We start from the raw sequence: 13202 nt of genomic DNA, 5'->3' as shown, positions 1-13202 counted from the left end.
GCTTCTCTTTATCTTGATACAATGTTCAAAGTCCTTTAGTTTCCCTAGACTTTCCATGAACACCATAGGAAATTCCAAGGTTCATCTGTCCACCTCTGCAATCGTCACTGGAATAGGTGCACTTGCTTGAACCAGGATGTCGGCAGTACATTCCCTGCCCTTGTAGCCAATGACTCCTTGAAATGTCCCCACCAGCTCAATCTCCGTCTCACCATAGCCACACGGCTGGATGTGGGGTGGTAGCAACTCTTGCATTTCTCTTGAAAACATTTGTGTGAACGTATCCTTAGAAATAATAGTCCAAGGGGAAGCACTGTCCACCTTCATTGAGAGTTCTGAACCATCAATGTGGAACATGTCCACAGGGCCTCCCATGCCTCCTGGTACACTGAGGATTCAGCATGCTTTCTTGTTCACATTGGGGTTGTCTATACTCCACAGCATTGACAGTGTTCTGCTTACACATGCGTGCAAAGAGACCCTGGCGCCTACATCTGATGCACTCTGCATTCCTTGCTGGACAGAACACACTGGCCGCCCCATGTCTTGGATCCCCACACCTGAAGCATTTGTATTCCCTTTTCGCCATAGTGTTTCTTCTCTGACTCGCTGCACATAATTCCTGGCTATGCTTTTCTATTTTCATCTCCTTCTTTTACTGAGTCGTTTGCTCGATGCTCCTGGTGAGTTCCACAGCCTGGTCTAGGATCAGGTCTTTTGCCAATAACTTTTCCTGCACCCTGGCATTGTTGGTGCACCTTACCAGTTGATCTCTAATGAGAGAATTTGTCAATGCACCAAACTCACAGGTATGACTCTGGGTCCTCCACACAGCCACGTACCCTTCCACTGGCTCCCTTGGATCGTGCATTTTCTGAAAAAATGTGTGCCTCTCAAAAGTCACATTTTTCTTTGGCTCAAAGTATTCATTAATTTTCCTCACTGCCAAGGTAAACTCGTCCAGATCCCCTGCTCCTTCACCCTGCGGTTCTGGTAGGCAATCAAATACACTGCGGCCCTCTAGGCCCAGATTATGTAGTAATAAGGCCTATTTCATAGCTCGAAACTTGTTCCCGCCCATGGCCACAATGTATGTCTCAAACATTTTCTTCCACCTTTCCCATCTTATTGCTGGTGTGCCAGGTTCAGCTAGAAATGGGGGTGGGGGTGGGATTGCTGCTGTGGCCATGACTGGTCAAGTGTGTTCCTCCTGAATCTTAGTTCTTGCCCACTGTTGGAGGTATCCCCTTTAATTATATGCTTTCTATGAAGGCACTGTCACTTTAAATGTTTATTTTTTTTGCTCTTGTCCTTGGAATCGTAAGAGGCACACTGTCTTTCTTCTCTGCTGCGGCTGCCGGCGTTGGGCGTTTCCTTGACAACACCCAAACAAAACAAAGCCTTTGGTGAGTGAAGGAGGGTGGTAGGAAGGGAGGCAGGGAGGGACAGACGCTCGCTAAAGTGGCGTCTCGCAAGCATGGCATTTCACATTGTAGTCCTTTACTTTAGTATTCCTCTTTTTTTACCTTGGCCTCCCAGGCGTGGCTCAAACCCCGCCCATCTTCCTCCTTGTGGGAGCGGGCACTGGCCCCATGGTCACGGCAGGCACAGAGGTGGGGAGAACACACCACACTCTCACCTGAGGCTGGCTGCTGCTGTGCGGCAGGGCCTCTGTGCTCACTCCGCCCCCTTGTGCGGTTACCTCCTCGTCGCCAATGATCCGTCAAGCGAAGACATGAGTTAACTGAGGTACATTTATTCGGTTGGAGCGCAGAGAGCAGCAACCACTTCAATAGCCGTAACCACTCTCCTTAACGGCCCCCTTCCTGTGTTCCAGAACACATTTCTGGAACACACATTTGTAGGACATAACAGTGTGCCCTTACACTCCTCAGCTTCAAATCTTAACATTGTTCTATCACAAAAGCAAGTGTGATGTCCGAAGCACCAAGTTGAGAAGATATATCTGCCAATCTCCAGTAGTTCACTTATCAGTGGCTACAACAACTTCTGAATCGGTCCTTTTCCCCTGGGTACACTCCACTTAATTTGATTGGTGTTTCCCCAACTACAAAAAGTGTTATAAGGAGACTCTGACGTTAAACTTCTCAAACCCTGTTTGCATCAATGGATACCTTGTCTAGAATGTAGATATAAGAAAATATTAGCGTCCACACCACTACCTGTCACTAAACGCCAATGCAATGTACAAAGCCAAGTAGCATTATGACCAGATGGCAAAAAATAGCAGTGGTGCTTTTGGATCTTTTCGGTTCACTGATCATTGTCCAAACAGTGCAGTATCTGCTTTGGAGTTTTGCAGATCTGTGTCACAACGGGTACAGCTCCTACAACCCTTGTAGTGCAACAGAGCCTTTGTGAACATAGTGTTCACATATGGACACCGCACCTGGTGGGCATGTTTATTCTGAGCTAGATTGGGGGAAGAGGGTGGGGTAGAGAATGTGAACAGTAGAACCATACACTGATGATTGGTGGGTTTTGAATGATACCATGAGTCCCTGAACTCCTGCACCATCCCTTCTGAAGAAGGCATGACTGTATCATGGCACAGCAATTTAATTGATTGGTGCATAACAAACATTCCTCCAGTTGCTGCCTTTTTTAATGCGCTGCAAACACCTTATGCTCCATAACAACTCATACCTACTGCTCTAGGGATTTTTAGAACCATCATGCAAATCATGCCCATGTGTGCCTGCATCAAGCCCTCGTCACCAAAAACGTAAGACAGGTTCCATGACAATGACTTGGTCTTCACAACAAACCCTTCCCCAACATACCTAAGGTGTGGAGTCGGTGAGCAGGAAGATGTCTTATATGTTTTTGGGGCTCTGCCTCTAAAGGGAGGAATAAATAAAATTGACCTTAACGGTGAGGAGGTTTGCACATCTTCAAGTTGCTCAGTGCTGTGATAACTACAAGCATCCTTGCCCTCTAGATCTCCTTCGCTGACCAAATGCACACCAGACGCAGTCGGCAAATGCAATTTTGTAAGATTGGCAAACTAACACTTTTAGGTTTGAAGGCATGGCAAGGTTTGGCAGTCTGTGTGATTGTGCACTAAGTATATTACCTGCTCAAGTCAATCCTTTCAGGCCTTGTGCTGGCTCCTTCAGGTAGAAATCCTGAATCTGCCTTTTTCGTCCTGTTTCTTTGAACATGACTCGCAGAGACAGTGTTGCTCTGGATCTTGTGCTAAAAGGATTGCAGCAATATCAGTTAAAAATTTTGAAATTGACACCTGTACCACGAGGTTGGAGCCGCAAGTTTGCATCTGGCCAATTCAACAGTAACCACATAGCCTAGTCTCAAGGGGAGGGGGATGCAGGAATCCTTCAGTGGCTGATGAAGCAACCGACTTGACTCCTTCCTCCAAAGTATTGACTTCTTATGGCAACTCCTCTGTCCCCACAGCATCTCATCATGGTGGAAAGGAAGTGTGTTAACATTTCTTACCGGCTGTGAGAATCTTACCAGACCGGATGGGTGTTAAAGAATGTGTTCTGCGAGCACAGTCTTCAATTCCACAAATTACCACTTGCAGGGCCACAACGTATATTTTTTGACTGGTGGACCAAGTGAATGTGGCCCTATTGGGGAAAAGAACAGTAGCGGGAATTGAGAGGTTTAGAGCAAGGGCAGAAATGCTCAATGAAATAAACTGCATAATCGTAAGACTGTAATTCTGTGGATTTGCTTGCTGGCTCTGAATATTCCATGCCTTGATGGAATGGCATGAAAAGATTGCTGTATCTGTAATAGAGGTGTTAATGCAGTGGCTGGATAGACTGAAAGAAGAACAGGATTGTTTTTCTCATTTGTAACATGCTTAATGCCACGAATGGCGGCAAGATGGCAGAAAACAAATACATGTTACAGAAGGGCTAGTGTGTTCTAGAAAAGCTAGTTTTCAGTTCTTTCTGAAGATGAGAAATAAGGGTTTGTGTTCGGGAGAGGAAAATGGAGCTGCCCACAATATGACACGTGTTCTTTTTCATTTCTGGAATGCAGAGGAGATTGGCATGTATGAAGCATAGGTTTCAGCGAGTGCAGAGTAAATTTGGAGATCATAAACTACAGGCCTAGACTATACAAGCCTTTGAACAATACGGGTTCCTAACAGCATTCATGTCTTTACTGGTGGGAGACATCTATCAATGGAGAATCTGACATTGGTGAGGATGCAGCCAGCCTGCTTCGCTCACCCTAATATTAAATGCCTTCACTAAGAGCCATAACCATTATTTTTGAAGGGTTCAGTTTCATCCTGTTGGTGCACATCCACAAATGTATGGATTTGATGCATGAAGCAAGAGGGGATTCTGCTTGACAGGGTTCCCGGTCTACCTAGAGCACGATCTGGGTATTCCCAGTATAAATGTAATGGGTTAATCAAAAGGAGTGAATGATATACATGATAAGGGAGCAGTCATCCCAAGTTCCCAGGTTAACGTCTCATGCTGACTCAGATCCTGTCCATGTTTCGGGCTATCATTTGAAACAGCACCATATCAATTCCAAACTTCGTATCCCAAAACATCTACTTGTCAACAAGGCTTTCATGCCTGTTATCACTGAAGACTATGTTAAGAAGTCTGTTATGGACCCCAGGAACTTTATTATTTCTAATGTGAAGTCCTGTGGAGGTCTCAAACCAAGAGACGCCTTAAGCAACTTCATACTTGCATGGCTGTGCCAGACGACTGGTCCGGGTGTAGTAAGAATGTCCGACCTTAAAATTAAGGATTAAGATCGACAAGTGCTGTACCCAAGAGGATGTGGAATGCATATCGGTGGGATGCGGCAGGAGTAATTTGCCATGTTATTTATCTCTCTGTGTTGATCTCTACAAAATCTCATCGGATTTGAAACTTGTAGTAGATTATGCTTATTAGGGGGGCTGTTCTGACTGAAATTGACTTGATTATTGTGTTGACTCCTGCCCTTCTATGTGCGTTCTATCCAATGGATTTGATGGACCTTTTATGTTTTGTTTTATATTTGTATGTTCTGCTGAATTTTTTTTTTTGCTTTGTATGTTTGTCTATGCTTATTTGTGTGCTCTGAGGCCTAAGGGCGTGCGCTGCGCTATCAAAACTTCAATAAATAAATATGCCTATGGTTGGAGGTAGAGGGGTTACATTTTAAAGGTGATAAAGCAGAGTATTGCAGGGTGAGACATATGAAAAAGAGCAGCAAAGAGGAATGGACACAGTAACATTCTTTGCTTCCTGCATCTATAAAAAGTGACGAAGCACAGTATAGTTCAATATATCAGAAACCATCGACTGATTGGATTCAGTGCAGGAGGACCTGATCGTGGACAGTGACAAAGGCGGCCAATGGGTCTAGAAGTATCAGTGCATTGACCTCCTTAATTTCTCCTGCCACTGTAAGCTCATCCATACCGGAACTGATTTGGGGTGTCTCGCAGGATTTGAACCTGCCAGAGGCTGATGACTGCGTGCCTGCCTGGTGTGAGTAAAGGAATGAAGCCCCCTCTCCTGCACTCCCTCTCATACCCCACTGTCCTGAAATGCATGGGAGGTGATCAAGGTCTATGGCGTAGTGGGAGATTGCAGGTTATATTGCTTTGAATGATCTCACAGGGCAACGGTCAGGACATGATACTGAAGCCTTGTATTTGTAGAATAGTGTCTTAAGTCTTATGGTGTTGAGTGGAAGGAGGGCTTGTTGGGAAGATGCCACCCGGGAGTTGGGTTTTTCATATAAAGCAGGCTAGCTGGGGCCTTTGTTCAGGAGGTCGGAGTCTATTTAGAGCAGGGGTCTGCAACCTTCTGGTTTCAGTATGTTTTGGGCTGCATGTCCCATCAGCCCTAGCCAGCACAGCCAATGGTGAAGGATCATGGGGGTCATAGATCGAAACATCTGCAGAGCCAGTTGGCAGACTCATGCAGAAAGAGACAATCGGATTTTGATTGAATAGAGTTTGGCACTGATGGATTTGTATGGGAGGAGGTTGGAATGTTGGTTTGGAGGAAGTATGGCAGGTTGGTATTACAAAGGGGATGACAAAGTGGTGAAACCAGGCACTAGGTTGCAACTTGGCAAAGGCGCGCTTTCTATCTTGAGCAAATGGGAAATCAAGGACCACAATTCTAGGGCCGCAAGGAGACCTGCTTTGGTAGTTCGAGCTATGCTGAATTTCACATCAAGGTGGTGGGAAATAGGGGGCTGTCTCATGTTGAGTGAGGAAAATAATGCCCTGTTTATGCAGTTTTTAATTGATAATTGTATTTTGATCAGGTCTAAATGTGCATTGGCTTGTCACAAATTACTCGTGGCGAGTAAGAAATGGTGTCCTTTGTGTGTGTGGGGTAAATTGAGAGGATGAGTGACTTTGTCTGGCTAGTAGCTTGAAACATGACCTTTTTACCCGTCTGCAATCCTTTGTAAATACTTCTTCGACCATGGCATGGGGTTGGAGGTGAGGGCCATGGAAAGGAAAGTTTCCTTTCATGTGGTCTCTGTGGTCATTCCACCAAATGTAAAGCTGCATCATCTGAGTTTCAGATTCATGAATGCGCTACTTAAGCCAACTAACCCACATTTACATACATGCATACATTTTGGTGTCCGATAAGGTCTGCCCAGCACATCTTGTATGTCTGTTTTCCTGTGACAACATCCATTGTTCTTTGTTTCCAGTATTGTCTTTGCTCCTATACTTCTCTGCATCAGTTCTACATCCTTTTTGAATTTGCTGGTTTTGGTTACACCGTTCCACTGTCTCGTTGAATTTGCTTTGTTTTTGAAGAACTGTTTCTCTTGAGCTCTAACTACCATTCATGTGATCACGTGATTCCTACTGGAACATCCTCACATTACTGTCATTTTCCCCTGAATGTTTTCATGCCTCCCATCGTATCTGTCCTCTTTTCCAGACTTTGCAGATTTAGCTCAATGTACTTGTCTTTGTAAGATTTCTGAGGCAAAGGTTAAACTTTCATTGTAGCTATCTTTTGAAGTGCTTATAACACCTTATCCTTACATGTTGCCATCTCTAAATCTGAACACAATACTATGATTGAGAGGCAGCAATTAAAACGAAATACTGAACAATGCAGCATTATTTATTTCGGTTTAGAAGTGGTGGAGCTGTGCATGTTCGCGTGGAAGATATAGAGGCAGGACCTTGGATTGTGCTGTCAATTGATCAGACTTTTTGAATAGTGGAACGAGTTGGTATGCATTGCCAGCAAAATATGTAGGTGCGTACGTGGAAGTGTACCCACCAGAAAGTTTTGTCATCACTGATCTTTAAGGTGTTAATGGTTCAGTACCTTTCAGGATTTTCCTTTGGAACGCTTTTGAGAGCAGTGTGATGAATCCTGTGGGAGTCCTCACTGATCCCTAGCCTGGGATCTCCTTCCATGTGGCCAGCGGACGACAGCCGCTACCTGACACTGGAGGTGGTATCTTGAGGGAGGATCACATGGGAGGAAATGGCCGTCGGGGAGATGTGCTGGCCCCATCGGGTAAGACGCAGTGTTCCTCCCTTATATCAGTAACAAATCCATCCAGTTACAAAACTCTAAAAACCTTTCTTAACAAACATTCTACTGTACCATTCACAACTCATATGTAGGTAAAACACACATAAGATCTGTCTATCCCAAACAGAATCACCTTAAAAGTCCAATTAATCCTGTGGACTCCCCTCCCATAACGCCTCATGTACAGAGACGAGGAAGAAGGAGTTAGTATGGATTGAAAGAAACCCTAAGCTAAACACACAGACTAGTTGTTCAATGTAGATCAGCTGCGCAGGACATTTAAAGATGGTTTACACTTTAAATCAGCAAGCAGAGAGAAGAGAAGCCACTCGGGTGAAGCTGGAAGCAGAACCGCAGATGAAGGCAGACACACGGGAATGGACGGTGCATGTCTGCATTTTTTATCGAAGTGGCGGGAGACGCAGGAGAGCGTGGCAGACTACAGGGAAGAGCCGCGAAGGTACCGGGAGCAGCAGCGAGGTTGCAAAAATGTGTTTGTGCAGAAGAGCTGAAAGAGGGTCTGCCAAGCAGGAGACGCCATTCCAGAGTTAAGATTTTGCTGCAACAATGTGCCACGGGTCTAAAACACTGAGATACCGGTGAGTTGGCCCCGTGATGGTGATAACCCCAAGCCGTACTGACAGGCACATGAACAAGTGCATTTTAAATACTGAACAAGTAAATCGGACAGAATTTGCACAATTCCTCATACCGAAGATTTTAAGCAAATGTTATTACAAACAGGTGAATGTTAATGAAGAAGCTGAAAGACAACATTTGCACAAGTCTCCATATACAAGATGTCCATATGGGGAAAGTTGGAGCAAGCGTTACCATAAGAAAATGAATATTGGTGAAGAAGTTTAAGACAGAACTTCAACAAGAGATGCCCATATGGGGAAGCTTGGGTTTATGGTCTTTTCATCGAAACCGTAGCATCGAAATGCCACAGCATCAAAACCAAAGCATTGTCTTCCAATGCATCGACAGGCTATCTATTACATGCAAAAGGGCTTTTCCATCTAAACCAGTCCATCGAAAATATAAATGGACTGGTTTCAATGGAAATTCACTTTTACATGTAAAAGATAGCATTTCAAAGCATTTTTCTGTACCGTTAAAACGTCACATGGAGCTGTCCAATCCTGAAACGTCGGCACTGGCCAGCTCCTTGTAACGTTTTAATGGTTTCTTTGTATATTGGGGTTTCCCCCCCCTCCCTCAGCCCCCAACCCCTGCGCCCAGCCCTAACCCTAATGTAACCCTTAATCTAACCCTAGCCCTAACCTCAGGCCCAATCCTAACCCAACCCTTAATCTAACCCTAGCCCCAACCCTTAATCTAACCCTAGCCCCAACCCTAACTCTAATGTAAGCCTACTGCAAAAAAACAAATATTACTCATTTCGATACTACCATCGAATTATAGTCAACGAAAGAGTCTTTCGATGGTAAGGATTTTCGTTGCATATAATTTGGAGTGGTGTTAGATGAACTAGCATTCGATGGAATGATTAGATAACAGAAGTTTGGGACAAGTAGTATCTTTAGTTAATGTAGTATAGACAGTACAGGAGTACAACTTTGCTATACTGGGAAATATAGAGAAAATTGATATAAGCCCTGATAAATGAAGTATATCAGGCAGTGAGCCTTTTGGTGGAAAGATACCTGGCAGGAGCGTACACCAGGGGAATCTATAAAACCTGGAAGGGGATTCCTGGCAGGAGAGTATACCAGGGGATCTAAAGAATCTAATGAGGAATTCCAGGCAAGGGAGTATACCAGAAGTCCTCTGTGAAGCAGTTGTGTAAAGAAGACACTTTGGCCAGCCTTCCTGAAATGTAGTTGTGTAAAAGACACGTTTGCCAGCCTTGAAGCATTGTTGTATGGAAGAGAAATTATTGCCCTGCTCAAGGAAACCTTGTTTGGGAAAAGACACGTTTGCCATCCTTCCTGAATTAATCCAGGTGAAGGGCACTACCCTCTGGATTCAAGGACGTCTCCTTGGAAGAAACCATTTTTGTTGATTTCATCTATTTGCTTTATATGTGAACACTTTTTGGCTAAACCTACATCAGATACATTTTTCTTTTCACTTCTTAGGTAATTCCTAGTGTGAGGGTCAGATATGTTTTGGGCATAAGGACAGTTTACATAATTTTGATGACAAGACACAGACTGATTTTTAGTTTCCTAGGTAGGGAAACATTTTAGGATAGGGGCTGAAGAGCCTTTATCCAATCCCTTTTCTTTTAATAAAGATGTCTGATTTTAAAAACACTGCCACATTGTGTCTGCCTCTCATTTCTGACCCCTCACAGCAGCAATTCACTGTCTTTATTTCCACTGCTGGTGACAAATGGGAGAAGAAAACAATAAATTCTATACCACTGATGGATAAATGAGGGAAGAAAATCTAAAGACATGGACAATTGAATGCATCGGGAAGCAGAGTGAAGGCGGAGGGCAGGAAGTATGTCAGTCTAAACTTCTGGCAGACATCTGCTCCCCAACCTTGATTTTACCACATATTGGTGTTCCAGTTCTAATCATAACCTCCAGGAGACGTGGCGCAAAGCAGTGTCAACTTTTGTGGTGCATGTTCACAGAGTTCTATCCGGGCATGCACAGAATGTGGGCCTTGCTCTGAGCAGGAAATAGAGCCTGCCTTTTGCAATAAAACCATGCCCAGTGTGGCACTAATGGGTGGTGAGGGGCTGATCCTACCCCAACCTGAATGGTGAGGTCTGGCAGGTGATGGGACATATTGGCGTAGTTAGCTTAGGAGCAACAAATACATAGTGGCAGGTGGTGCATGGGACCCTGCATGGTGCTGATCCTGTGCCTGGAGAAGTGACACTTGAGTGGTGTGTCTGGTTCTTCCAGGGGTAGGGGGATGCTGTGTGGGTGGTGGTGCACGCTCAGGGGAGAATTTTGAAGTACATTGTAGTGGACTGTATGCTGGTTATATCTTGTCTTCTGGTGCTGGTTGTGTGCTCGCTGAGCTCCGGTTTGGTGCCTATGTGAGAATTTCAAGCTTGAGCCTGCTCACCCTGACATGAGGAAATCGTCCAGGGCAGTTGATGACTTGACGTGCAACATTTCAGCACCATGCCTTTGCTGCGCAGAAGTGAAATCACCTTGGGAAAGTACCACTGCCTTATTGGGAAAATGCATAGTGCGGGCAAATGTTGTCCTCCCTAAGAAGGACCACAATTTTATGCTGAGCTTTACCCAGATTCATTCCCATGTTCTGGATCACCAGAGGTCTTGCTCCCTCAAGAGTTAAATCTACTGCAGAGTAAAAATCTCTAGGAAAAGCTATTAAAGGAAACTTAAACCTTTTTTATGCAAACCACTTGCAATGCCACCGCTCCATACACCATGGCAAATTCCACCAGCTCGGGCAACGATCCGAGTCACCTGTTGCATGCACGAAAAAGAGACACTTATGACCTTTGTACAGTGTCTTCAAGACCGACTGCCCCAGTAGTTGGCAGATTGAAAGCGCAGGTCTTTGTGTAACAGATCTGAAAGTTGGAAAGGCCTCCTTTAGAATGGAATCGATGGAGTTGAACAAGTGATAGGCAACATTGCAGACTAGGCACCAAAAGTAAAAAAACAAAAGCAATTTGCACCAAATGGTCCCTGCACTCGCTATAAAGAGTGAGGCACTCGAAAATTGTTTCTCTCATTGTGGGAGCATCTGTCTGAAATTTCTCAATTAGACTACGGAGTGTGAGGATCCGATGGGTTTCTTTTACAAGCTATTTGTGGAGCAGCTATTTGAAGAATCGCCATGAAACATGGAACTAGATGGGACCCATAAAGTCAGACCAGTTAGACCATTCTGGAGAAAATGAGCGCCCTGAGGATTTCACTTGACAACCAGGTTAAATGGTCCATTTACATTGAAAAACTCTAAACATTCAAATATATCTGTATCTCTCTACCATAACTCTCTAAAACAGACAAGCTCTCAAGTCTACTTGATACTGCTTAAATCGGGCATCCGGTTCACATTTCCCTTCCCAACTGGATTACAATTCGAGCACCAGAGTAGGTCACTTATGTTATCGGCTGTATAAATCAACTTAACATAACATGAGTGACGCATTGGTTGCAAAGTGCTGGCGATTGAATTCTGTGTGGATCCTAATACTACTTAAATGGTAGGGCCACAACTGCAACTGAGAAGATCTAGATGTCTGCAGAGAATAAAAGGAAAACATGAGCACTCGATTCCTGAAAAGTTCCCACATTGAGCCAAAACCTGGGGATCCATCACAGTGTTTATTGACATGTTAAATCTCTACCTTGTACACTATGGATTGTTAATATGATAGTTAAATTAGAATTCTGGAAAAACTTCTGCTTTTTGTCTTGGATACTGTAATGTATGTTTTCTTGCCTATTAGATGAATGGGTTGTTTTTAACTTGACATTTTTACCCCTGATTAGGGTCTAATTAATCTTCAAACTACTAACCAGCCATAGTCACTGGACTCCTCCATTCTACACATACACACAGCACACCGTTTCTTACTTGCCTAAATCTAATAATGACTAGTCAATGGCTAGTGGTGAGGGCTAATTTTGAGCCCTGATCTATCAGCAGGGGCAATGTTGAATTTTGTTAATTGTGGTGCCCCTTAAGTAATAACGAGATGCGGCGGAATGTGGATGATGGAAGTAGCGTTTGACCCATTTTGATACTAGAAAGCTAATCTTTTTGGGGTAACCTCTTAGCATGTAAAGGAGTATGAATATTACTAACATTCTGCATGCATCATTGTTTTCCGGGGTAAGCCGATTTATGGAGTTGACCTCTTTTGTCGGGCGGTTATGCTCTGTCCCATGATGGGCTAGGGGGAATACCCTATCCATTTATTTTTTAATTGGGAGTAGTGAAATGTGGGATGGGAACTTTTCCTGCAGTCGACTTCGGCTTAAGAGGTATCGTATTGCAATATTGAAGTACTCACTCAGATCTTTTACTTATGGTTAAATTCTTGTCACTCAACAGGGTACTGAATATGCCAACAAAAGGGCTTGCATGTTCCACCTATTTAAAGATGTGGATATTGATATTGCTGTCATCCAAGAAACTCACTTCATGCAAAAGGATAAACACAGACTTAAACATGCAGTATTCCCCACTAAGGTTCTTGCTTTGGCCTCGAATAAGAAAGCAGGGGTGGTCATCCGATGTTGTAGAGATTCATCATTTGATGTAGGGGACATGCATTCAGATCCCAGCGGTGGATATGATCTAGCAGCTGGGAAATTGAGAGGCAGAGATGTTATGCCAACCTCCATTCATGCTCCCAATTCGGTGCAGGGAGAATGTCTCTTGGAACTTTCACCAACGTTCTCATTTTGCTAAACGACAATCATAGGAGCTGACCTGAACATCAAAATAAAAAAGAGAAATGTAAGTTGCATGCTACTATCCAGGCAGACCATAGTTAAGGAGGCAGATATGGGGGTATTGAATATATATCATTGTCCATAATGCTAAGACTTGAACTACACTACTCCACAGGATGAACATAGACTCTCCCTTAACATATTCTCAGAGGCCCGCCTAAGTTGCAAAGATGTATCTGTTCACATCAAGTAGTGTATTTGCTATCGGAGACCCTTCTAAAACCTCACA

The 13202-nt window shown here is 44.0% G+C and overlaps 1 protein-coding gene across 1 annotated transcript in view; it reads left to right on the top strand.

Annotated features, from left to right (window-relative positions):
- GPR161 (G protein-coupled receptor 161) overlaps positions 1–13202 on the top strand; it is a 199587-nt gene that overhangs the window by 69222 nt on the left and 117163 nt on the right. The window lies entirely within an intron of this gene.

Source organism: Ambystoma mexicanum, chromosome 7p (genome assembly GCF_040938575.1).
Source record: "Ambystoma mexicanum isolate Mex_15411 chromosome 7p, UKY_AmexF1_1, whole genome shotgun sequence".
NCBI lineage: Eukaryota > Metazoa > Chordata > Amphibia > Caudata > Ambystomatidae > Ambystoma > Ambystoma mexicanum.
The sequence above is the reverse complement of the archived record's forward strand: the minus strand, read 5'-3'. Positions and strand labels throughout refer to the sequence as shown.